The 27,287-nt window shown below is 46.5% G+C and overlaps 1 pseudogene across 1 annotated transcript in view; it reads left to right on the plus strand.

The window, feature by feature from the left end:
• The window catches only part of LOC147663355 (uncharacterized), an 86,470-nt pseudogene extending 59,773 nt beyond the window's left edge, over nucleotides 1-26,697 (plus strand). The window contains exon 2 of the transcript XR_015305350.1: nucleotides 16,994-26,697. The product of XR_015305350.1 is annotated as an uncharacterized LOC147663355 (transcript). The remainder of the gene's footprint in view (nucleotides 1-16,993) is intronic.
• Nucleotides 26,698-27,287: the final 590 nt, after the last annotated feature.

The following is a 27,287-nucleotide window of genomic DNA, read 5'->3' on the forward strand; positions in this document are numbered from 1 at the left end:
TCCTTCTTACTCAGCCAGTCATGCGTTAAACCCTCTTCAATCATGCCTCCTATTCTTATACGGAGGTTCTCGGTGGGGTCCTGCTGCAGGATGGTGTAGTTACGTCTGTCTGCTAGCAGTCTCATGCACTCATTGTCATACGCCTCTGCGGTTTGCAGGACAATTGCACCACCTTTATCTGCTGGTTTTATTATCACGTCCTTTTCTTCAGCCAATGCTTTGATGGCTTGTTGTTCCAGTTTACTGGTATTGTAAAAGGTATTGGTGTTAGACGGATTTAAGTTGTTGACTTCAGTCATGATAGCTGTTTCAAACGTTAGTAGTTCGATAACGAGCATTGAATCTGGTGGAGTGAAAGTGGACTTAGGTCGGAGGCCTGTGTCAGTTGGTGTAGTGGATGGTTTGTCTATAAAAAAGGCTTGTAATTTCAGTTTCCTGACGAAGTCTTGTATCTCCATGTTTAGTCTGAAAATGTCGGGTTTTTGTGTTGGCACAAAACCCGAGCCTTTGTTCAACACTGTTTTCTGTATCTCAGTTAAGGGCCTTGGGGTCAAGTTCACTACTAGGTCCCTCTCTCGCTGGTTGAGGGTTGGTTGGGGAGGGAGCCCATCATGTTCTTGCGCATTTGTCATTACTGCATTGGAATCGCTTGATCTTTACAGCGCCGCTCTGCTGCTTGCCCCGGCCGCTGCTACCTGCCTGGCATCGCATTTCACTTGCCGCTTTGCTGCGCTGTGTGTCACAGAGGACGCGGTCGATTTCGGCAGGCTTAGTCCAGCTGATCGATCCCGTAAGGCCGCCGGCCATTTTGTTGTTGTATTGTTGTTTATCGCCCTGCCCTAGTCTCCACCCGCTCCCGCCTTCCCAGCTGACCCGCCCTCCCACGAAGCCCTTCCTCTGCACTCTGACCCTATCGCGCTGTGACCGTTCTGCTCCCTGCGGACACGGACGCTCCCCACGCTGCTCCCTGACCTGCCTTGCCTCTCAGCTGAGTATCGCTTCGCAGCTCTGCTGCTTGCTTTAGCCACTTGCTCACTGCTGCTTGATAGTGCCTGAATTATCTGCATAGCGCTATTGTTGGTATCTATGCGCATTTGTCATTACTGCATTGGAATCGCTTGATCTTTACAGCGCCGCTCTGCTGCTTGCCCCGGCCGCTGCTACCTGCCTGGCATCGCATTTCACTTGCCGCTTTGCTGCGCTGTGTGTCACAGAGGACGCGGTCGATTTCGGCAGGCTTAGTCCAGCTGATCGATCCCGTAAGGCCGCCGGCCATTTTGTTGTTGTATTGTTGTTTATCGCCCTGCCCTAGTCTCCACCCCGCTCCCGCCTTCCCAGCTGACCCGCCCTCGCCCCTCCCCCCTCACCACCTTTTATGACAGGAATATCCACGCGCAGCGTCCACGCGCAGCGACCGCGCCCAATCCGCGCCGAAGGTGCGCCAAAGGTAAGCTCGTCTACGCCCGTCCGCGCCTGGACCGCGCCCAGCGCCAGACCCCCTGGCCCCCGTCCCTCCCAGCCCCCCCGCATTACCTACGATGCCGCCACCCTCCTAGCCCTTAACCCCGGTCGCGCCCCCAAATGCGTCCAAGCCGCTCCTGGACGCACCCATGGACCGTTCTCCTGCCTCTCCTGCAAATTTAGCGGCACCGACAACATCTCCGCTGCGACCACAACACAGATTACCGACCCCAACCACCTAGAATGCATCCTTCTCACACCCGCTCGGTCCACAGGCACGCCATCGACCTTTGGAACCTACTAGACACCATCTCTCCGGACGTCGCTTTCCTCACGGAAACATGGATGAACGCTTCCTCCGCCCCTGACATCGCCATCGCTATCCCTGATGACTATAAGATCACACGCAAGGACCGCACCGACCATACAGGAGGAGGAATCGCCATCGTCCATAAGAAATCAATCCGCATCTCAACCAGCTCTGACGCCAACCTCGCTAACTCCGAACACCTTCACTTCCAGATCCACATCGACCCCAAATCCACACTCCGAGGCACTCTCCTCTACAGACCACCAGGACCCCGCGCAAAATTCAGTGAAGACATCACAGACTTCATCACCCCACACGCACTCCCCTCCAAAGACTACATCCTTCTGGGAGACCTCAACTTCCACCTTGAAAAGATCAACGACCGCAACACCGCCACCCTTTTGGACAACCTCGCCAACCTCGGACTTAAACAACTGGTCACTTCCCCCACCCACATCGCAGGTCACACTCTCGACCCCATCTTCACCTCCAGCAACCATGTCTCCTTCAGCCACACTACGGATCTCCTCTGGACTGACCACAGCTGCGTTCACTTCACCTACAACAAGCCGAAACCCACCATCCTCCTCCAACCAACTCTACAAAGAAACTGGAACAAAATCACCACAAAACAGATCTCCACATCGCTCCTTCAAACCTCCCCAGCCCTCTCTTCTAACGCCAACGAAGCCGCCTCCAACCTCACCCTTTGGTTATCCAACACCGCCGACAACTTAGCACCACTGAAAAAACGTCAACACAAACTTGGCATCAAGAAGGCCTCATGGTTCAACGACGACCTCAAGAAGTCCAAGAAACTGTGCCGCTCCCTTGAAAAGGCCTGGAAAAAAGACCCATCCACCAGCAACAAGGACGCCTTCAAAAGCGCCATCCGTACTCACCACCAACTGATCCGAAAAGCCAAGAAAACAGCATTCAAAGATCGACTTGACAACAACGCCCACAACAGCAAGGAACTTTTCAACATCATCAAGGAATTCTCCAACCCCTCGGCCAACTCCAACGACATCACCCCCTCTCAAACCCTCTGCGATTCCCTAGCCTCTTTTTTCCACAACAAGATTGCTGACATCCACAACAGCTTTGACAACCAACCCGGAAGCCAACCCACCCCACCATCAGCTGACCTTCTTCCCCCCGTCAACACCCTTAACGCCTGGAACCCAATCTCCACTGAGGACACCATCCGCCTGATGAATTCCATCCACTCTGGATCCCCCACTGACCCATGCCCTCACCACATCTTCAACAAAGCAGACTCCGTCATAGCTCCGCACCTCCGAGACGTCATCAACTGCTCCCTCAACTCCGCTACCTTCCCAGAAGACTGGAAACACGCTGAACTCACCGCCCTTCTGAAAAAACCAACAGCAGACCCCACCGAACTCAAAAACTACCGCCCCATCTCGCTTCTTCCATTCCCGGCCAAAGTCATCGAGAAAGCTGTCAACAACCAGCTCGCCGCCTTCCTCGAAGCCAACAAATCTCTCGACCCCTCACAATCTGGCTTCCGAGCCAAACACAGCACTGAGACCGCCCTCATCGCAGCAACAGACGACATTCGAACTCTACTGGACAATGGAGACACAGTCGCCCTCATCCTCCTCGACCTCTCTGCAGCCTTCGACACAGTCTGCCACAGCACCCTTTTACAACGCCTCAGAAACATCGGAATCCAAGGAAAGGCACTGGAATGGATCACCTCGTTCCTCACCGGAAGAACCCAGAGAGTCCGCCTCCCACCATTCAAGTCCGAGGCCTCAGAAATCATCTGCGGCGTACCACAAGGATCCTCACTCAGTCCCACCCTCTTCAACGTATACATGAGCCCCCTCGCGGCCATCGCCCGCCAACACAACCTCAACATCATCTCTTACGCGGATGACACTCAACTGATCCTATCTCTCACCAAGGACCCCAGCACCGCCAAAACTAACCTACACGAGGGAATGAAAGAAGTCGCCGAATGGATGAAACAAAGCCGTCTGAAACTGAACTCAGACAAAACAGAAGTCCTCATCCTAGGTAAATCCCCCTCTGCATGGGACGACTCTTGGTGGCCGGAAGCCCTCGGGAAAGCACCCATCCCGACAGACCACGCACGGAACCTAGGCGTCATCCTGGATTCTTCACTCTCAATGAACAGACAAGTCAGCGCCGTATCCTCTTCCTGCTTTAACATTCTTCGCATGCTCAGAAAAACATTTCGCTGGATCCCCTCCGAAACAAGGAAAACAGTCACCCACGCTCTGGTCACGAGCCGACTGGACTACGGAAACACCCTCTACGCAGGTACTACCGCAAAACTCCAGAAGAAACTACAACGAATCCAAAACGCCTCAGCCAGGCTCATATTAGACATCCCACGCAACGAACACATCTCTGGTCACCTTAAAAACCTCCATTGGCTACCCGTCAATAAGAGGATTACTTTCCGACTGCTTACCCACGCACACAAATCACTCTACGACATCGGACCAGAGTGCCTCAACTCTCGACTGTCCTTTTACACCCCCTCCCGCCAACTTCGCTCTTCCAGCCAAGCCTTGGCCACTGTACCTCGCATCAACAAGACCACCATGGGAGGCAGATCCTTCTCTTACCTGGCTGCCAAAACATGGAACTCACTCCCCGCTTACCTTCGCCTCACCCAGAATCACCTAGCATTCAGAAAGCAGCTTAAAACGTGGATATTTGACAAATAATCCTACTCCCCTTCCTAAGCGCCTTGAAACCCTCTGGGTATGTAGTGCGCTATATAAATGTTATGACTTGACTTGACTTGACATTGTGGGTAACCATGACCAGCGGCTGGAGGGCCGAACTGGAACGGAGTGAATGGTGGGGGTCCCATATACTATTGGAACTGAGGTGGGGGTTGGTATCCTCTCCAACCTCGCTGTCTCAGGAACTGCTGCCTCTTCTGTCTCCAACCGCCCCTTGCGGGTCGATATCGTTGGTTGCCACTGGAATTGGAGCCCGATGAACCGTTGTCAAAGCCATCGCTGTCGATGTCACTGTTTTGATTTTTAGAGACATAGTCGGGCCTGGTATAAGGGTATGCCCCCTCTGGTGTAAATTTATCCTTATCCTTACGGAGTTTGTTGAACTTGCTTTGTTTTAACGTAAATTCAAACTCCGTCATCTGTTGGTTAAGTTCATCTAACCTGATTTTTAGGTCAGCAGGGGTTATGTAAGTGCTCAATTGTACCTCTATTTTTTGGATCTCTATCTTTAGTTCATGAGTGTTCCTGGCAGCTGTCTTCACTATTAGGACGAGCCAGTCTCTCGTACAGTGCCAGGAGATGAGCGACCATTCCTTTTTAAACTGCATGTCAGTTTGGAATATGAATGGTTAGTTTTTGACGATTAAGCCTGGTGGTGCCATCTTGTTCCTTAGGTACTCGGTCATGAGCAGCCCATGTAGAGCTGTGATACTCACCGAGCGCCACCGGACGTCCCATACAAGGGCCTATATTCATTCAATTTACCATCGGCTTGACCTAATAAGCGGCGGAAAACCCTTTTTTGGTCATCTTACTATTTCCGCTTTCTAAACTAACGAGGCAAACAATTAACAACATACAGGGTATAAATAGCGATCGCCCTGGGCTCTCCTCACTTCAGCGGAGCAGCGTGTGGGGTAAGACGGAGAATAACTCATCCCGAGTTCGTGAGTATAAAAGAAAAAACAAGCAATTCTAAGACCAACTAAGTAATTGAGAATGAATATTTTGTACCTGCATTACTTCTCACTTCAGATTGCATATTAGCATACACCCCCCATACGTTCCCTTTGCTCATGAAGCAAGCAAGCAAGTCTTACAAGTATGACCAAAAACTTCTAGTATATTCCTAGTAATATATGTTTCTATGTTATGTGTTCTTGTCAGTGTTTTTTCTTTACAGGGCTAATTAAAGCACATGGTTTGGTTCCAGGGGACTGCACCTGTCTGAACTACCCGGTACATGGGTAACCATTAATTTATTTTTCTCCTCTCAGGTCATGCAAATTGCATTGAACTTGTAACAGACCGCTGTAGGCACACCATAGCCTTAAGTACTACACATCATTTTTACTATTTTTCACTTTTTGTCAACATTAATACATTTTGGTAATATTAATGAAACGTGAGTAAGGTGGGGAAGTTGTGCCCCTGTCCTGAAGAAGGAGCCATGTCTCCGAAACATGTCGACGCACACCTGAGGTCCTGTCCATTAACACGACAGATCTGACCTTGCACTGCACTTCTTTTTAACAGTACCAGCCGGAGTTAGAAATATTTTTTTTTTTTCGTTATACTCACGAGCCAGGTACTTTTTAACCTTCCACCACGTCCCACAACTCACATAATAATATCCCCACAAACATGCACCGCATATAGTCAAACTAAAAAGTGCTCCCGCGTAGTCGTAGGTCGTAGCACGCCGCATCCAGATAGAGGGGTGCGAAGACCCCGATGATGAAGCATGACACCAAGGGGCCTTTTGGTGTGTGAGGGGTATTTTACAAAACACTAAGTGCTCCCACACCACTGTGCTGAACACTCCCCTCTGACCTTAGTTGGATTCTTTTTGTTTATGTAAGTCTGTGGAGTAAGAATCCTTCTTTATTTACTCAACCTCCCCCTTCTGTTTTTTGTACTCACACAACCCAGACAGCAGATACACATCCTGGCAGAGGTGGGCTGAAATGGTTAGGCAAGCAAATGCTAACTTTCTAAATGTAGCATTTGCAAACACAGGATATTAAAATAAACTTTACTAAAAGAAGTATTTTATTATTCGGAGTTCAGGCATACTAAATTCGACCTTCTACCATGTTCCCTGAGCCTGCTGGGATTATAGGGTGTAATAATTCCAGCAGCCCATCTTGGCCTATGAGAACAGGTAGCCTTATAATAGTGAAAAACGAAAATGACTGTATTTCACTATTAGGACATGCCACACACATCAGGGCTTGTCCTACCTTATGCTTACAATGCACCCTGCCCTTGTGTCTACCATAGGGGTGACTCACATGAAGTAAAGGGAAGGTTTAGGAGCTGGCAAGTGTGTGCACTTGCCCAGCCAGCATGACAGTACCAGGCTGCACGCAGGTTCTCCAATGGCAGACCCTAGACACATTTTAAAAGGCTGCTACTGTGGGTGGCGCAACCAGCGCTGCAGGCCCACTAGCAGTATTGGCATTTACAAGCCCTGGCACTCCTGGTGCACTTTACTGGGGACTGATAGTAAATCCAATGAGCCAGTCAGGGAGATCAATTGTAGGTACAGTTTACATTGGGAGCACTTGCACTGCGGCACGGATTGGCCGTGGCGCAGTGCCCTGAGCAGCAAACACCATCAAAACATCTGAGGCACATCAGCAAAAAGTGGCAGGGAGACTCACGCCAATGTGCCAGGTCTAACAAAATGGAGTAATTTAAGTTGGTGATTCAGAATTGTTGATACATCGCCGGTCAGTGTAACACCAATCAATTTATTGATCAGGCCCACTTAACTCATCCATTACTAATAATGCTGAGATGAATTTACATTCTTGTTAATCAATGTCTTGATTAATTGAATTCCTGAAGACATCAAAGGTACCCAGTGGATATAATATTGATAGCGCCTAGACACCGCCACAGCTCTTCTTTTAATCACAGCCGTACAGTCCACACACTGCCTCATTAATATCATTGTCACTCTGGCCTTAATGTTCCTGTTCTACTTAGTGCTTAGACCCACTGTGTTATTCGTAGCACCTGCTCTGCTGTAGGTAGCGCCTAAACCCACTGTGTTCTTCATAGCCCCTGCTCTGGCTCCACTATTGGTAGCGCCTAGACCTGCTGCCCTAGATGGCATCTACATGTGTTCTGTTCAGGGTCATACTTTATTGTGCCCTTAATAGTCTTATATCCACTCTGCTATAGATAGTGCCTAGACACACTGTTCTGTGCATAGTGCCTACACTTGCTGTGCTATAGATTAGCGCCTAGACCTGCTGCTCTGAATAGCATCTACACCTGCTCTGGGTCCTACCGTACTGTTCCCTTAATAATCCTGTTCTCTCTCTACTATAGATAGTACCTAGATCCACTTTGCTCTGCATAGCACTCTCATCTGCTCGGGATGTAACTTGCTGTCCTCTGGTTATACCTGTTGTCGCTCTGTGAGAGATAGCGCCCAGACCCAATGTGCCAAAGATAGCACATACACCCGCCCATCTCGGGTTTATCCCGGATGTCTATTTTCTCTTCATAGAGGCTAAACCCATTGTGAATATGTCCCAGATTCATACACCTTTCAACACCAACCACAGTCAATGCTCAAATTCTTCATCACTTCTACCCAGGGGTCTTACCAATAAGTAGTCCATTCAAATACAGCAAAGAAATCAACAGAGAATCTGAAATATGAAAAAGACATCTTTATTACAATTTTTTGTGAGGCTACGTCGTCCAACTGTACTTGACAACTGAAAGAGGCAGCCTGCCTGGGATATCTCAGGCAGGCCTTTTATACACTGTATTATGCCCTGGGCACATTCTTGCTTTGAAGTATATTACTGCAGATCACTCCCATGTTGCTACAACAATACATTATTTGATGTCAAACCACATTCTGCTTGTCCAGCCCATATTCCATCATGAACACATGTCAAAGATAAATGTTCTTTCCTGTGCAGGCCGGGCAACCCACCATAAAACTGGTTACCTCCCCCATTATAAAAGACCACGAGGGAGGAACAGAAACAGATAGGAAAGTAAGATAGGGAGGCATGAATGGGTCATAAACCATAGCAATGTCTGTTGCTTCAGATCTTTAATATAGATTGACCAGAGGCAGGAACTGGCTTGACGAGGCCAGTGTCACGTAGGCAGAGTCAGCTTGTTCAGGTCAAATAGGAGTCAGGAAGAACTCAAGCTAAGGAGTACGTGTCCTTTGAGGTCGAATTTGGCTTTAGTTATTTGACTATGTAAAGGCAAGAAACAAAATGTGGATGCTGCTCACAACATGGAACCCAAGGTTTCAAGACAAAAACTACGATTTCAAGGTGATTGCGTCGTTCAATCATGACGCAAATGCATAGGTATAATATCCCAATCATTACCGGTCTGCCGATACCAAATTCGTCATGATATGATGATATTTATGACACTAGTGCAGAGCTTCGGTACCACACAATAGCAGGGTCCAGAATTTTCAGTACCACAAGTTGAGATGCGGGACTGTACAGATTGGAAATGAACTGTCCCAGTAATGCTGGAGTAGTGTTCTCTGCACCATGTACTCTTTAAGGTAGAAGCCTCATTGTAAAAGGTTAATGATAATTTAAACTACATTTTGGATCATTCTGATCTGCTGGCACACAGTTATAATACAAATCTAATACCCATGCAAAGCCAAACTTAAACATAAAATGACACACTTGTTTTCCCTGAGGCCTGTTGTGTGGTGTGATGCTACTGAAACCTTACAAAGACATTGATATACCCATTGAACACTCACAAACTCCACTATTAACCACAGGATGGTGTTATCTCTGGCCAGGACACCCCACACATCCATCATGAAGATGCACCCCTGAAAGAGACTTGTGGTTTCTTGCCATGGTTTTGGGAACAGTCAGCTTTTTATTGCTTTTCTGAATTCTTGGTCCGTATTGATGCTCCGTATTCTCTTTGGAAGTTTGCTCCACGGGTTGTGTGTCTGTACGGAGAAAGACCTCCCTTCCATGCAGAGTCCGTACCAGGTGCAGAGCCGTTCTTGAAATGAGGGTCCTCCTCTGAGTGCACAGGTTGAGCTCAGATTGTGAGAAAGTTGGTCCATCTCACGAAGGCTCAGTTTGAAATGAAGGGTCTTCTCTGAGTGCACAGGTTGAGTTTAGATTGTGATGGTTGGTCCATCTCACGAAGGCTCAGTTTGAAATGAAGGGTCTTCTCTGAGTGCACAGGTTGAGTTTAGATTGTGATGGTTGGTCCATCAAACGAAGGCTCAGTTTGAAATGAGGGGTCTCCTCTGAGTGCACAGGTTGAGTTTAGATTGTGATGGTTGGTCCATCTCACGAAGGCTCAGTTTGAAATGAAGGGTCTTCTCTGAGTGCACAGGTTGAGTTTAGATTGTGATGGTTGGTCCATCTCACGAAGGCTCAGTTTGAAATGAAGGGTCTTCTCTGAGTGCACAGGTTGAGTTTAGATTGTGATGGTTGGTCCATCTCACGAAGGCTCAGTTTGAAATGAAGGGTCTCCTCTGAGTGCACAGGTTGAGTTTAGATTGTGATGGTTGGTCCATCTCACGAAGGCTCAGTTTGAAATGAAGGGTCTCCTCTGAGTGCACAGGTTGAGTTTAGATTGTGATGGTTGGTCCATCTCACGAAGGCTCAGTTTGAAATGAAGGGTCTCCTCTGAGTGCACAGGTTGAGTTTAGATTGTGATTGTTGGTCCATCAAACGAAGGCTCAGTTTGAAATGAAGGGTCTTCTCTGAGTGCACAGGTTGAGTTTAGATTGTGATGGTTAGTCCATCTCACGAAGGCTCAGTTTGAAATGAAGGGTCTCCTCTGAGTGCACAGGTTGAGTTTAGATTGTGATGGTTAGTCCATCAAACGAAGGCTCAGTTTGAAAAGAGGGTTCTCCTCTGAGTGCACAGAATGGGTTTAGATTGTGATGGTTGGTCCATCCCACCGAAGGCTCAGTTTGAAATGAAGGGTCTCCTCTGAGTGCACAGGTTGAGTTTAGATTACGATGGTTGGTCCATCACACAATGGCTCAGTTTGAAATGAGGGGTCTCCTCTGAGTGCACAGGTTGAGTTTAGATTGTGATGGTTGGTCCATCTCACGAAGGCTCAGTTTGAAATGAGGGGTCTCCTCTGAGTGCACAGGTTGAGTTTAGATTGTGATGGTTGGTCCATCAAATGAAGGCTCAGTTTGAAATGAGGGGTCTCCTCTGAGTGCACAGGTTGAGTTTAGATTGTTATGGTTAGTCCATCTCACGAAGGCTCAGTTTGAAATGAGGGGTCTCCTCTGAGTGCACAGGTTGAGTTTAGATTGTGATGGTTGGTCCATCAAATGAAGGCTCAGTTTGAAATGAGGGGTCTCCTCTGAGTGCACAGGTTGAGTTTAGATTGCGATTGTTGGTCCATCCCACCGAAGGCTCAGTTTGAAATGCGGGGTCTCCTCTGAGTCCACAGGTTGAGTTTAGATTGTGATGGTTGGTCCATCCCACCGAAGGCTCAGTTTGAAATGAGGGGTCTCCTCTGAGTGCACAGGTTGAGTTTAGATTGTGAAGGTTGGTCCATCTCACGAAGGCTCAGTTTGAAAAGAGCGGTCTCCTCTGAGTGCACAGGTTGAGTTTAGATTGTGATGGTTGGTCCATCACACAATGGCTCAGTTTGAAATGAGGGGTCTCCTCTGAGTGCACAGGTTGAGTTTAGATTGTGATGGTTGGTCTATCCCATGGAAGGCTCAGTTTGAAATGAGGGGTCTCCTCTGAGATGACAGGTTGAGTTTAGATGGTGAAGGTTGGTCCATCCCACCGAAGGCTCAGTTTGATATGAGGGGTCTCCTCTGAGTGCACAGGTTGAGTTTAGATTGTGAAGGTTGGTCCATCTCACGAAGGCTCAGTTTGGAATGATGGGTCTCCTCTGAGTGCACAGGTTGAGTTTAGATTGTTATGGTTGGTCCATCTCCCGAAGGCTCAGTTTGAAATAAGGGGTCTCCTCTGAGTGCACAGGTTGAGCTTAGATTGTTATGGTCGGTCCATCTCATGAAGGCTCAGTTGGAAATGAAGGGTCTCCTCTGAGTGCACAGGTTGAGTTTAGATTGCGATGGTTGGTCCATCCCACCGAAGGCTCAGTTTGAAATGAGGGGTCTCCTCTGAGTGCACAGGTTGAGTTTAGATTTTGAGAAAGTTGGCCCATCTCACGAAAGCTCAGTTTGAAATGAGGGGTCTCCTCTGAGTGCACAGGTTGAGTTTAGATTGTGATGGTTGGTCCATCAAATGAAGGCTCAGTTTGAAATGTGGGGTCTCCTCTGAGTGCACAGGTTGAGTTTAGATTGTTATGGTTGGTCCATTTCACGAAGGCTCAGTTTGAAATGATGGGTCTCCTCTGAGTGCACAGGTTGAGTTTAGATTGTGATGGTTGGTCCATCCCACTGAAGGGTCAGTTTGAAATGAGGGGTCTCCTCTGAGTGCACAGGTAGAGTTTAGAATGTGATGGTTGGTCCATCCCATGGAAGGCTCAGTTTGAAATGAGGGGTCTCCTCTGAGTGCACAGGTTGAGTTTAGATGGTGAAGGTTGGTCCATCCCACCAAGGCTCAGTTTGAAATGAGGGGTCTCCTCTGAGAGCACAGGTTGAGTTTAGATTGTGATGGTTGGTCCATCCCACCGAAGGGTCAGTTTGAAATGAGGGGTCTCCTCTGAGTGCACAGGTTGAGCTCAGATTGTGAGAAAATTGGTCCATCTCACGAAGGCTCAGTTTGAAATGAGGGGTCTCCTCTGAGTGCACAGGTTGAGTTTAGATGGTGAAGGTTGGTCCATCCCACCGAAGGCTCAGTTTGAAATGAGGGTTCTCCTTCGAGTGCACAGGTTGAGTTTAGATTGTGATGATTGGTCCATCCCACCGAAGGGTCAGTTTGAAATGAGGGGTCTCCTCTGAGTGCACAGGTTGAGTTTAGATTGTGATGGTTGGTCTATCCCATGGAAGGCTCAGTTTGAAATGAGGGGTCTCCTCTGAGATGACAGGTTGAGTTTAGATGGTGAAGGTTGGTCTATCCCACCGAAGGCTCAGTTTGAAATGAGGGGTCTCCTCTGAGATGACAGGTTGAGTTTAGATGGTGAAGGTTGGTCCATCCAACCGAAGGCTCAGTTTGAAATGAGGGGTCTCCTCTGAGTGCACAGGTTGAGTTTAGATTGTGAAGGTTGGTCCATCCCACCGAAGGCTCAGTTTGAAATGAGGGGTCTCCTCTGAGTGCACAGGTTGAGTTTAGATTGTGATGGTTGGTCCATCAAATGAAGGCTCAATTTGAAATGAGGGGTCTCCTCTGAGTGCACAGGTTGAGTTTAGATTGTGAAGGTTGGTCCATCTCACGAAGGCTCAGTTTGAAATGAGGGGTCTCCTCTGAGTGCACAGGTTGAGTTTAGATTGTGAAGGTTGGTCCATCCCACCGAAGGCTCAGTTTGAAATGAGGGGTCTCCTCTGAGTGCACAGGTTGAGTTTAGATTGTGATGGTTAGTCCATCAAATGAAGGCTCAGTTTGAAATGAGGGTTCTCCTCTGAGTGCACAGGTTGAGTTTAGATTGTTATGGTTGGTCCATCTCATGAAGGCTCAGTTTGAAATGAGGGGTCTCCTCTGAGTGCACAGGTTGAGTTTAGATTGTGATGGTTGGTCCATCTCACGAAGGCTCAGTTTGAAATGAGGGGTCTCCTCTGAGTGCACAGGTTGAGCTCAGATTGTGAGACAATTGGTCCATCAAATGAAGGCTCAGTTTGAAATGAGGGGTCTCCTCTGAGAGCACAGGTTGAGTTTAGATTGTTATGGTTGGTCCATCTCACGAAGGCTCAGTTTGAAATGAGGGGTCTCCTCTGAGTGCACAGGTTGAGTTTAGATTGTGATGGTTGGTCCATCTCACGAAGGCTCAGTTTGAAATGAGGGGTCTCCTCTCAGTGCACAGGTTGAGTTTAGATTGTGAAGGTTGGTCCATCTCACGAAGCCTCAGTTTGAAATGAGCGGTCTCCTCTGAGTGCACAGGTTGAGTTTAGATTGTTATGGTTGGTCCATCTCACGAAGGCTCAGTTTGAAATGAGGAGTCTCCTCTGAGTGCACAGGTTGAGTTTAGATTGTGAAGGTTGGTCCATCTCACGAAGGCTCAGTTTGAAATGAGCGGTCTCCTCTGAGTGCACAGGTTGAGTTTAGATTGTTATGGTTGGTCCATCTCACGAAGGCTCAGTTTGAAATGAGGGGTCTCCTCTGAGTGCACAGGTAGAGTTTAGAATGTGATGGTTGGTCCATCCCATGGAAGGCTCAGTTTGAAATGAGGGGTCTCCTCTGAGTGCACAGGTTGAGTTTAGATGGTGAAGGTTGGTCCATCCCACCGAAGGCTCAGTTTGAAATGAGCGGTCTCCTCTGAGAGCACAGGTTGAGTTTAGATTGTTATGGTTGGTCCATATCACGAAGGCTCAGTTTGAAATGAGGGGTCTCCTCTGAGTGCACAGGTTGAGTTTAGATTGTGAAGGTTGGTCCATCTCACGAAGGCTCAGTTTGAAATGAGCGGTCTCCTCTGAGTGCACAGGTTGAGTTTAGATTGTTATGGTTGGTCCATCTGACGAAGGCTCAGTTTGAAATGAGGGGTCTCCTCTGAGTGCACAGGTTGAGTTTAGATTGTGAAGGTTGGTCCATCTCACGAAGGCTCAGTTTGAAATGAGGGGTCTCCTCTGAGTGCACAGGTTGAGTTTAGATTGTGAAGGTTGGTCCATCTCACGAAGGCTCAGTTTGAAATGAGGGGTCTCCTCTGAGTGCACAGGTTGAGTTTAGATTGTTATGGTTGGTCCATCTCACGAAGGCTCAGTTTGAAATGAGGGGTCTCCTCTGAGTGCACAGGTTGAGTTTAGATTGTGAAGGTTGGTCCACCTCACGAAGGCTCAGTTTGAAATGAGGGGTCTCCTCTGAGTGCACAGGTTGAGTTTAGATTGTGAAGGTTGGTCCATCTCACGAAGGCTCAGTTTGAAATGAGGGGTCTCCTCTGAGTGCACAGGTTGAGTTTAGATTGTGAAGGTTGGTCCATCTCACGAAGGCTCAGTTTGAAATGAGGGGTCTCCTCTGAGTGCACAGGTTGAGTTTAGATGGTGAAGGTTGGTCCATCCCACCGAAGGCTCAGTTTGAAATGAGGGGTCTCCTCTGAGTGCACAGGTTGAGTTTAGATTGTTATGGTTAGTCCATCAAACGAAGGCCCAGTTTGAAATGAGGGGTCTCCTCTGAGTGCACAGGTTGAGTTTAGATTGTGATGGTTGGTCCATCTCACGAAGGCTCAGTTTGAAATGAGGGGTCTCCTCTGAGTGCACAGGTTGAGTTTAGATTGTGATGGTTGGTCCATCTCACGAAGGCTCAGTTTGAAATGAGGGGTCTCCTCTGAGTGCACAGGTTGAGTTTAGATTGTGATGGTTGGTCCATCTCACGAAGGCTCAGTTTGAAATGAGGGGTCTCCTCTGAGTGCACAGGTTGAGTTTAGATTGTGATGGTTGGTCCATCTCACGAAGGCTCAGTTTGAAATGAGCGGTCTCCTCTGAGTGCCCAGGTTGAGTTTAGATTGTGATGGTTGGTCCATCTCACGAAGGCTCAGTTTGAAATGAGGGGTCTCCTCTGAGTGCACAGGTTGAGTTTAGATTGTGATGGTTGGTCCATCTCACGAAGGCTCAGTTTGAAATGAGGGGTCTCCTCTGAGTGCACAGGTTGAGTTAAGATTGTGATGGTTGGTCCATCTCATGAAGGCTCAGTTTGAAATGCTCTGAATCACATAATCTTCCTATTAGATGCCAGTGTAGAGTGCCAGGTGCGGGTGTAATTCCTTAAACGAGCTGCACAAAACTTTCCTTTCAGAGTTCATCCAGTTGGGTTCAGCATTGTAAGTTTTGTGCAGACCCTCCAAGGGGGAACGCAAGGGTCTTTCCCATTTTAATTCCCCCAAGAACCATTGCTCTCCTACACAGGAACAAAACTCTGAAGGATTTACAAAACACACAGCATAAACATAGAGCTTTACTCAAGGAGCTGTCTTTTCTTGGATTGCTCCTCTGTTAAAATACATACAGCAGTGCAGTTATACGTGCATTTCATTGCGTACATTCTACAAAGAGAATTACTTTATGAATGACAGATTCAAATGGACACCAACTGGTATACTCTGATATAGCAGCAATCTGATAAACAAAGGCGGCTCCAAAAGGAATTTACAACATCGTTAGCAGGAGGATGGGCCTGATAAATCTGGAACGTGTCCTGTGCTGTGATGAGAAGGTAGAAAGTGTCATTCTATCACATGAGTCTAAACACACAGGCAACACTAACACAATTATTAAGTAAAAACAAAAACACTGGCGCTAAAGGAAACTACCTCCTTGTGAAAGAGTAAAATGCTGCCACTCAAAATGAAGTTAGCCAGTAGCTGAAGTAGGCAGAACCACTGCCCCATGCTGTATTATGTAGTGGGCGGAAGCAAAATGTGAATAGCACAGCAACCGACCAATGTATGGAGAGCTGAAAGCCCCAAAAGTAAGTATGTTATATATGTAATTTTTGTAAAATAAAAGGTCTTGGTTTACACCACATCAAAAATGAATAAGGGTGCAAGTGTCATTCTGTAGGTGTGCACATTTGTGTAGAAACATCTGCATGCCTGCTGAAGGATGCAATATGAGCAACATCACTGTACTTTTTGTTTTTCTTTTTTTCCGATGTTTTGCAGCATTGGGAAAGCCTATACACCTAAAAGGTGAGACGTATTGACTTTGCCAGTGTGTGTTTAAAATGGTTCTAAACCTTCTAGTGTATATTTGGTCAGCGCCTCGGATCTCTGGAGTTACACTGTGCGGAAGATGCTCAGATTACCTGTCTGGGTCCTATCCCAGGCTTTCGGAAAGTTTAAAATACTCCCTTGCAGTAGTTGTTTATGTTTCCCACTGTTATTGTGATGCTCGTTGTTGCATGGTCCATTTGCTGGAAAAGGCTCCATCTTGTATTATTTGTTATAGTGGGGTTCCGGTGTAGGAGGACATGATGGTATAGGAAGCTGAGCGGCCAATTTGTTAGCGCGGGGACACACTGGTTAGTGTAACCAGGCGCTGTATAAGATCAGCTTATTATATTATTGTTAGGCCCTGTGATAATTGGAAGCATTCTCTGGACAGGAAGGGAGGCATCTTGTCGCTATGGAATTAACATTGTAGTGTGTTGATGGGAGAGGGTCTCACTCACTGAACAAGGAACCTTCTCTGGTGTCTTCTTGCTCCTTGAGTTCACAGTCCTCGATAGAAGGGGGCCACGGAAGGATCGTATGCCCTTACTCTGCCTGTTGCATCTTTACATTGAAAGTTTGATCTAGAATTTCTTAAGCGCACTTGTCTATATGGACAATTAAATGTCTAATTAAATGCCAAAGATATTTTGTGATGGACTCTGCTTTGCAGCTCATTCAATGTTTCTTTTTCTTAATCTAACAGGTGAAATAAATGCCGTAATAAATGAAAAAGGGAAATGCGTTAAACATCACTCATGTAAGAAGTGATGTAAAAACACTATACCTCAAAATCTCGTCTCTTGAAGGCTGATGCCTCGCCAGAGTCTTTGTACAGCAGGAAACCCAAAGTGCCCAATGAGGTCTGTACTTGGCTCTTAGGCATTAGGTGATATCCATAGAAGATATAACACACTGACGTACCGCAGCAAGCCTGATTACGAAGAAAGCAGCATCAACAAATCCACACTGAGGAGAAACTGTATGAATGAACAGAATGTGATATGGCATTTAATACCAAACGATACCTAATGCAACAAGAAAGTGTCCTCCTAGGGGAGAAATCAAATAAATGTACAGAATGCAATAAAGTGTTCTGAAGGAAGAAGAATCTAAAGCGGCGTCAAAGCATTCACACTGGGGAGAAACCATATCAATGTACAGGATGTGACAAGGCATTTATAACAAATGCAGAGCTGAAGCGACATCAAAAGGTCCACACTGGTGAGAAACCATATGAATGTACAGAATGTGACAAAGCATTTATAACAAATAGAGAGCTGAAACAACATCAAAAAATCCACACTGGGGAAAGATTGTATGAATGTACGGAATGTGACAAAGTATTTATAACAAATCAAGAGATGAATCGGCATCAGAAAATCCACACTGGAGAGAGACCTTATGAATGTACAGAATGTGACAAGGCATTTAAAACAAATGGAGAGTTGAATCGGCATAAGAAAATCCACACTGGAGAGAGACCTTATGAATGTACAGAATGTGACAAGGCATTTAAAACAAATGGAGAGTTGAATCGGCATAAGAAAATCCACACTGGAGAGAGACCTTATGAATGTACAGAATGTGACCAGGCATTTAAAACAAATGGAGAGTTGAATTGGCATAAGAAAATCCACACTGGAGAGAGAACTTATGAATGTACAGAATGTGACAAAGTATTTATAACACAAGGAGACCTAAAACAACATCAGAGAATCCACACTGGGGAGAAACCATATGGGTGTACTGAATGTGACAAAGCATTTACAACAAATAGAGTGCTAAAACAACACCAGAAAATCCACACTGGAGAGAGACCTTATGAATGTACAGAATGTGACAAGGCATTTAAAACAAATGGAGAGTTGAATTGGCATAGGAAAATCCACACTGGAGAGAGAACTTATGAATGTACAGAATGTGACAAAGTATTTTTAACACAAGGAGACCTAAAACGACATCAGAACATCCACACTGGGGAGAAACCATATGGGTGTACTGAATGTGACAAAGCATTTACAACAAATGAAGTGCTAAAACAACACCAGAGAATCCACACTGGGGAGAGACCGTATGAATGCACTGAATGTGACAAGGCATTTATTACCAATGGAGACCTATTGAAACATCAGAAAATCCACACTGGGGAGAAACCGTATGAATGTACTGAATGTAAAAAAGCATTCCGAAGGAAGCGGAATCTAAAGCATCATCAACAATTCCACTCTGGGGAGAAACAGTATGAATGTACAGAATGTGAAAAGGCATTTATAACAAATGGAGTGCTAAAACGACATCAGAAAATCCACACTGGAGAGAAACCTTATAAATGTACAGAATGCGACAGGAGATTTATAACAAATGGAGAGCTGAAGCAACATCAAAAGATCCACACTGGAGAGAAACCGTATAAATGTACAGAATGCGACAGGGGATTTATAACAAATGGACAGCTAAAACGACATCAGAAACTCCATACTGGTGAGAGACCTTATGAATGTACAGAATGTGACAAAGCATTTAAAACAAATGGAGAGCTGAAGCGACATCAAAAAATCCACACTGGGGAAAGATTGTATGAATGTACGGAATGTGACAAATTATTTATAACAAATCAAGAGATGAATTGGCATCAGAAAATCCACACTGGAGAGAGACCTTATGAATGTACAGAATGTGACAAGGCATTTAAAACAAATGGAGAGTTGAATCGGCATAAGAAAATCCACACTGGAGAGAGACCTTATGAATGTACAGAATGTGGCAAGGCATTTAAAACAAATGGAGAGTTGAATCGGCATAAGAAAATCCACACTGGGGAGAAACCATATGGGTGTACTGAATGTGACAAAGCATTTACAACAAATGGAGTGCTAAAACAACACCAGAGAATCCACACTGGGGAGAGACCGTATGAATGCACTGAATGTGACAAGGCATTTATTACCAATGGATACCTATTGCAACATCAGAAAATCCACACTGGGGAGAAACCGTATGAATGTACTGAATGTAACAAAGCATTCCGAAGGAAGCGGAATCTAAAGCACCATCAACAATTCCACACTGGGGAGAAACAGTATGAATGTACAGAATGTGAAAAGGCATTTATAACAAATGGAGTGCTAAAACGACATCAGAAAATCCACACTGGAGAGAAACCTTATAAATGTACAGAATGCGACAGGGGATTTATAACAAATGGAGAGCTGAAGCAACATCAGAAGGTCCACACTGGAGAGAGACCATTTAACTGCACTGAATGTGACAAAGCATTTAGTAGAAAATCACGTTTAATGCAACATCAGAAAATCCACATCGAGGAGAAACCCTATGAATGTACAGAATGTGACAAAGCATTTAGGACAATTGCAGATCTGAAGCGACATCAAAAAGTCCACACTGGAGAGAGACCATATCAATGTACAGAATGTGACATAGCATTTAAAACAAAGGGAGCCCTAAGGGAACATCAAAAAGTGCACACAGGAGGAGGAGGAGCCAAGCCGGCGACCAAGATGGTCGCATAGAGACTCGGCTCCGCCGACCTCCGCTCCCAGACACAATATCCTGAAATATATCCTGAAAGCAGTAATCACCTCCTGCTTCGGGAGTGCAAGCGGCGCACCTGCCTTCTCCTCTGATTCGCCTCCGTGGCTCGTAACCGAAATGGCACAGTCCGGAAGTTTGGGGCCTAGCCCGATGGAGAGCCGGGACCTCACGTGAACAGAGCAGCCGGCACCTAATGCAACAACAACGGATGATGCCGAATGAGTCTGCCCAATCGGAGGTGTAAATTGCTGATTTTAAACTACTGAGGTATCCTGTTGCCCCTCTCTGGGGATCACGGTGTGTGAGGTGGACCATGAGCGACTGGACCCTCTTCCCGACCTCGATAGATGTGGCCTAATCGAAAACAATGAGCCACGACATGCAAGAAGCGGTGTAACTGCCTAGATCGCCCCACCTGGACATAGAATTGAACGAGGAGTGTATGGCCCCCGGGGGTCTGATACTTCTGGGCTGACTTGAAGAGCTCTTCAGGAGCTATTGTTGCCTCGGATACCGGTATTCATCCGTTATAACCCCTATTGTCTTGGGTCCGCTGTTTGTGCAAGGAGCTGCGGGCCAGTGGAAAAGTGTTTTGAGGGCCCAACTGACGCTGGTTCCTCCTGGGCAGATTGTGAGTAAGAACTCAGTGTGTTGTGTATCATCTACCCTTGAGCCTTGGGACGCTGCCAGCAGATCTTTCGGAAAATTGCTTATCCCGATCGGAGTTGGTGATACTTTGGGACAAAATGGCGGCGCGACCAGAATCGGACAAGTCCCAACAGTGCTCCTCCAGAAGATCCAGGACTATTCAATCCAATAGACTGGACCGATACACTGTCTCCAAGGGCTCCCCGGGGGAAATAAAGAAGACATCATTGGGCCAGAAGATGGAAACCCTTGATGCTAAACTAGATACGGTCACGATCGAGATGGGGCTAATCCGGACTGACCTCGCAAAGACCAATGAAAGATAAAATCACTGGAACTCAAGTCTAAAAGCCTAATTGATGACGTGAGCCAGTTGCAGCGGGAAGTGCACGATCTCAAGGCCTCAAGAGCACTCACGGATCGTAAACTGAACGATTATGAAGGAAGGGTGAGGCGCAATAACGTCCGCATTCTAGAAGTACCTGAGAAAATGGCACGGGTGCTGCGATATAAAGACATAGATTGAGGCGGCAGCGACGAAGTGCGGGAACAGGGCAAGGGGATGGCCGAATGTAGGCCCTCCCTCTATTTTCTACCTCTAGTTAGTTGTAGATTAGTATCGGGGTGCAAGGGGGCGACAGGCACACTGTTAGTTGGGGATGCGCATAAGCGATTTGCAGGGTTGCAGGGTTGGGGTGGAGGGAGGAAAGTTGACGAGTTTTTTGTAAGGGGTTATGTTTCTTTAAGTTTTGTATTATCGATGGCATCAATATTTTGACTTGATTTACTTGCAACAGACACCAGTTGATCACTTTGTTTTCTCTTATGATGATTGGGGGTAGTGAGCTTAAGATTATAAGTTGGAATGTGAATAGATTGTGGGACAAAATCAAGCGTAGTGTGGTTCTTCAGTATCTTAGACGCCATGCATCGGATGTGGTCTTGCTTCATGAAACACATATAGTTGGGAACCCATGTATGGCTATGCATAGAATGGGGTACAAATTGGTTGCTCACGCTGGGTTTACTTCTGGGTCTAGGGGGTGGGTATCCTGATTCGAAAGACAGTTCCCTTAGTGATAGACTCCACGTGGGTGGACGACAGAGGGAGATATGTTGGGATCTCGGGCAGATGGGAGGGGCGTGTTCTTACCCTCTTATCGGTATATGTCCCCCCCGGGTTTGCAATCTACCTCATTCTTTGATTTAGGGCAACTGTTACTCAAGCTACCGGTGGAAATCTTGATTGTGGGCGGTGATTTCAATGCTGTTGTTTCTGGGATTTTGGATAGATGCCCCCCCCCCGCCCCCGGGATACAGGGCGTGCCAAAGGTGGTTGACTGATTTTATGGATGCAATGGGTTTGGTGGATGCATGGAGACTGTTTCATCCCGACAAGAAGCTACACACTTTCCACTCTGGTGTACATGGTAGCCTCTCGCGGTTGGAATATTGTCTGGTTCCAGCGGCTCAGGCATCCTATATTGTTGAAGCTGTGCATTTTGCTAGGGGCATCTCTGACCACTCCCCACTTTGGCTTCGTTTTTGTGTTGCACCGCACTCAGCTGGTAGGATAGCTCCTATTAACCAATGGTATTTGCGGAATCCAAAGATCCGTAAGGCCCTTATAAAGGCACTGGAAGGTTATTTTAAAGATAACGTAGGGTCTGTGTCCTCTGGTATTTCTCTTTGGGAAGCATTTTAAATGGGGATTAGGGGTCAAGCATTACTCTTAATAGGAGGGACGAAAAAGGAAAGGAATAAAGAGATCGTTGAGGCGGAATTTGAGATTAGAAGAATGGAGGAGGAACTGGACCAAGGGGTGATGCAGACTAATTTACATCTCTTAAACCTAAAACAACATGATTATAAGTCTCTAGTCACAGATGGGTCCAAAACTCTCGGCAGGGAACAGAAAGGATGGCTCTATGACCTCGGAGATAAGGCAGGGAAGTTAATCCCTTGGCTGGATAAACGAGAGGGGGCTGAGCGTGTGGTCCCAGAACTTGTCACAGATGAAGGAGAGTCGCTTACAGAACCCCAGATTATTGTGGATAGCTTTGCGAGTTATTTCCAAACTGTTTATGCCTCGGTTTCTGACTGGCCGGAGGAGGACTCCCATCTACTGCTTTGGGATATAAAGCTCCCCTGTTTGTCAAAGGAGTATAGTGACTTTATGGTTAGTCCTCTGACTACTAATGAAAGAGCTTAGGATATTCGATCGTTGCACTCAGGTAAGGCGATGGGGCCAAACGGACTCCCAATTGAATTCTATAATCTTAGGCCAGATAGATTGGTCTGTTATTTTAAGGGTATGTTTGATGAGGCACGGGAGAAGGGGATCCTGCCTAGGGACCAGAGAGTGGCGTCTGTAGTAGTAATTCATAAGGATGGTAAACCGAAGAATAGATGTGCCTCGTAAAGGCCTATCTCTTTACTAAATGCTGAGCCCAGAATTTTTGCCTAGGTCCTCTCTAATAGACTGGTGAAGGTGATAAACGGGTTGATCCACCCGGACCAATCGGGGTTTATCCCCCATAGAAATACTGCCTTAATTTAAGACGGTTGCATGGTGTGATTGCCAGGGCCCATACTCTGCAGGAACCAGCCGTGGTCGCCTCCCTGGATGTGACCATGGCCTTTGATACCATTGAATGGTCCTATCTATGGGCGGTCTTGGCTAAGTTTGGATTCGGGCCCGATTTTATAGGCTGGGTGTGGTATTATATGCTGAACCACTCGCCCAGGTAGTAGTTACCGGACGTGTTTCGGCAACATTCTGTCTAGGGCGAGGCACGCAGCAAGGCTGCCCCCTCTCCCCACTCCTTTTCTCCCTGGCGTTAGAGCCCGTGGCGTCTTGGATCCGCTGGGAGCCTTCAATTCGGTGGTCCCCTGAGTGGTAAAGCCGTATCTCCTTATATGCGGACGACATTCTGCTTTATCTGACCTCCCCTCGGACATCCCTCATGGTGGTATGCAATGTTCTTGCCTCTTTCGGCAGGAATTCCGGACTCTCCATTAACTGGGGTAAATCTCTTTTGTATGTCCTACATGGGGAAGCCCCGATTCCCCCGAAAAACTGTCCCATTCAAATTAATACGAGTGGTTTCAAATATCCTGGAATTTTTATTTCTCTGGATCCAACAGCCAGATATGTCGAAACTCTACTTCCCCCTTTGCAAAGGCTCAGGAGTGATTCCATCCATTGGCGAAAGCTTCCGATCTCTTTGTTGGGCCGAGCGGCCCTTTTTAAAATGATGTTGTTGCCTCGCTTTCCCTATGCCCTTCAGAACACTTTAGATGTAGTTCCTGCTAGTTATTTTCGCGAGGTAGAGGGGCTACTACGTAGTCTTTTATGGGAGGGGAGGCCTGGTATCGCTTTGACTAAGCCAACGCTCCCATGGTATGACGGAGGGATCGCCCTCCCAGACATCAAACATTATTACTGGGCATCCCAACTGGCTGCTATTAATCATGGAACATATGGGCCTTTAGCTGATCCAGGGAATGCTATGGACAAATGGCTTCTCCCAGGAGGTAATTATAATAGGGCACTGAATTCTAAGCAAGCAAAGCTGGCTCTCACGGGACCATCGAAACTTGCCTTGAAAATCTGGGATGATGCCACAAGCTCTCTGGAGTGGAAGAATAAACTGACACTCGCAACTCCACTTTTTGTCTCGGAACGATTAGGTAAGCGCCGGAACACAAAGGGATTTGATAAATGGGAACTGATAGGGATTTCTACTATAAAGGATATATGGGGCAAGGGGAAGAGTAAATCGTTCAGGGAAATGCGGGCAGAATTTGAGCTTTCAGGTGCCGAATATTTCCGCTATATGCAAGTTCGACATTCCTTAATGGCCACTCTACCGTTGGAGGAGGAGCTACCGGAGGCATCGCCTCTTGAGGACAGAATCTTAGTCATCTCCCCGATAAAACTATCTCCCTGATCTACAAGAAATTAATTAATAATAGAGCGGATCTACTTACAGAATTGAGGGCTCAGTGGACTAGAGATGGGATAGAATTAGACGATGAAGATTGGCAATCAGCGGTATCCTCCCCTAAAACTGTTGCTATTCCTGCACGATTGAGATTAGTACAATTAAAGATATTAAACAGGGTGTATGTCACTGGCCCAAGACTAGTACAGATGGGGTTGTAGGAGGATGGATTGTGCAAACGTAAATGTGGATTAGAGGGTACTTTCTTTCATATCCTCTGGAGTGTCGGCACATGACTGAGTATTGGGGTAAGCTTCATAATATTGTCCGGGAGGTCACGGGGGTCTCTTTGTTACCGGAGGTGCGGAGATGCCTTCTCAATATATGGGAGCCTACTGATTTGAACAATGCACAGACACAATGGACCACGCTGGGCTATATGATAGCGAAAAGAAATATTGCTCAGCAATGGGGCGCTTAGATACCCCCCACCCTCTAAAATTGGAAAAACGACTTAGATTGGAGTATGTTCAGAGAAAAAACTGTGTACATGGCAAGAGGGCGTCCCCGCAAATGGGCTTTAATTTGGAATCAATGGAATGTATATAGAGGAGAGATCTGCGTACCACCCAGAAATTCACTATTTGAGATCCCCTCATCCCCATAGAACCTTTGGCAAATTTGTATTTTGTGTTTGCTCCCTCCCGTCCTCCCCGTTATTTTTACAAATGTACTGCAGATCATAATGTGATTCGTCTGTATTGTGTCTTTTTGTTTGATGCCTTTATTTAATTAAAAAATATATATATTGTACATGTAGTAAGCAATTATTAAATACTGCATATGTACTATATAGTTATTAAATACTCTACTTCTACTTAATAATACACGAGGAAACAAATTCATCTTGAAGCCAGTGCAGAGTAGAACAGCACTACCCCTAAAATACATAGCAGTTCAGTATCTTCGAGCTTAGAGTAATGTGTGGGTGATTGATTATGTGTATTATTAACAATTGCATGTACACATAGCAGCTTTAAACGTGTCTCCTTCTGTGAACAAATAAAATAGCAGCAGGTTTATAAAAAAACAAAAAAAATACACACAGGAGAGAGACCATTCAACTGCACTGAATGTGACAAGGCATTTATTAGAAAGTCACATCTAATTCGACATCAAAAAGTCCACACTGGGGAGAAACCCTATGAATGCCCTGAATACCACAAAGGATTTATTGCAGAGCAAAATTGAATACAACATCAGAAAGTTCATGCAGGAGGGAAACCATATCAATGTATTGAATGTCACAACGCATTCGTAACAGATTTTGAACTGAAGTGACATCAGAAAATCCACACTGGTCATAAACGCTATGTACATACAGAATGTGATAAAGTCTTCCGCAGGAAGAATAGCTAATGCAGAGTCAACAAATCCACAATAGGGAGAACGCTTATTAATGTACGGATTGTGACGAGGGATTTATTACAAAACCACATTTTATATGATCTCTAAATGTTCATGCAAGAGAAACTATATACATGTATTGAACATGACAATACATGTATAAGAAATGCTAATACAACAGCAAAAGTCCACACTGAAGACTGCACTGAATGAGGCAAGGCATTTATTAGCAACGAAAAGTTAAAACAGCATCAAAGTCCCCATTGAGAAAATCTGTATGAATGTACAGAATGTGACAAAGTGTGAAGAGTGAAGTAACCACATGAATGTACAGACAGTGACAAGGCATTTATTCAAAGGGCACAGCACAGCCATTGTACCATTAGAAAGTCCACGGGGGAGAAATCACATCAGTGCACTTACTGTGACAAGGCATTTGTTAGAGAAGCACACTAACACAACATCAGAAAGTTCACGTGGAGAGAAATGATATGAATGTACTAAATGCAACAAAACATTTATTAGAAAAGCACCGCTAATGCGCGATCAAAGTCCACACAGGGAAGAAAGCCATGATACCAAGAATGCATATCACAACAAATGTGTCTAAGCATTTGTCAAAAAGAAAGACCGAACACAACATCCTCTGTTGCAGTCGCAACCGGTGAGTGCCGATCGCCCAAACGTCTGGCGGTGGCGGCTTGCACGCTGAAAACGCTGTGGCGCCTCCCGCGACCAGATCCCCCTGCAAGCTGATGGGGATGGATAGGGACTGGCGCGGTTTGGGCTGCTCCTATTGGATCCATCGAGCTTGAAAGTTGGCGGCGCGATGCAGTGCGCTATTTCCTGCGAGGACCTCCTTTGCCTGACTCGCCTTTTTCATCAGCGGGCCTCGGACGGAGGTTTGGTCCCTGGTGCACGCCTTCGGCAAGCTGCGGGGACACCCCGACATTCTGCATTCTGATTGGGTGCTTTATTTGGTCTCGACGGCCTCAGCCTTGTAGCGCTCAACAGCCTGGCTGCCCTCTCCACACGGCCTGGCGCGCTCTCTCAGCTGCATCCACCTGCATCCACCGGAAAGCCCATCGTTGCTCACATAATTTATGCCCGTGGCTCCTCTTTGGGGCCCCGATACCGGCCCAGTCTGCTCAGATTACCCGATCGGCTCCCCGCATTGCTTGCTGATTGTTTAGATCTGGCTCTGGCAATGGGAATTCACGGACAGACATCACGTGATTTTGTTTTTGTTTGTGTTAAATTGCTCATTGCACAGCAAATCTCGGGCTAGACCACTTCCCCTGACTTTGACTCTGAAAATCTACTTCAGCCACTTTCTCACAGGCAATTTCGAAACTAGGTTGTTCCCACTCTCAACTGGCAGCCATCTTGTAACGGCTACTGACTCAGGGGCATCCATCTGGGAACTACGCCCATCTGCTAATC

Source organism: Lissotriton vulgaris, unplaced genomic scaffold (genome assembly GCF_964263255.1).
Source record: "Lissotriton vulgaris unplaced genomic scaffold, aLisVul1.2 SCAFFOLD_300, whole genome shotgun sequence".
In the NCBI taxonomy this organism is placed as follows: domain Eukaryota; kingdom Metazoa; phylum Chordata; class Amphibia; order Caudata; family Salamandridae; genus Lissotriton; species Lissotriton vulgaris.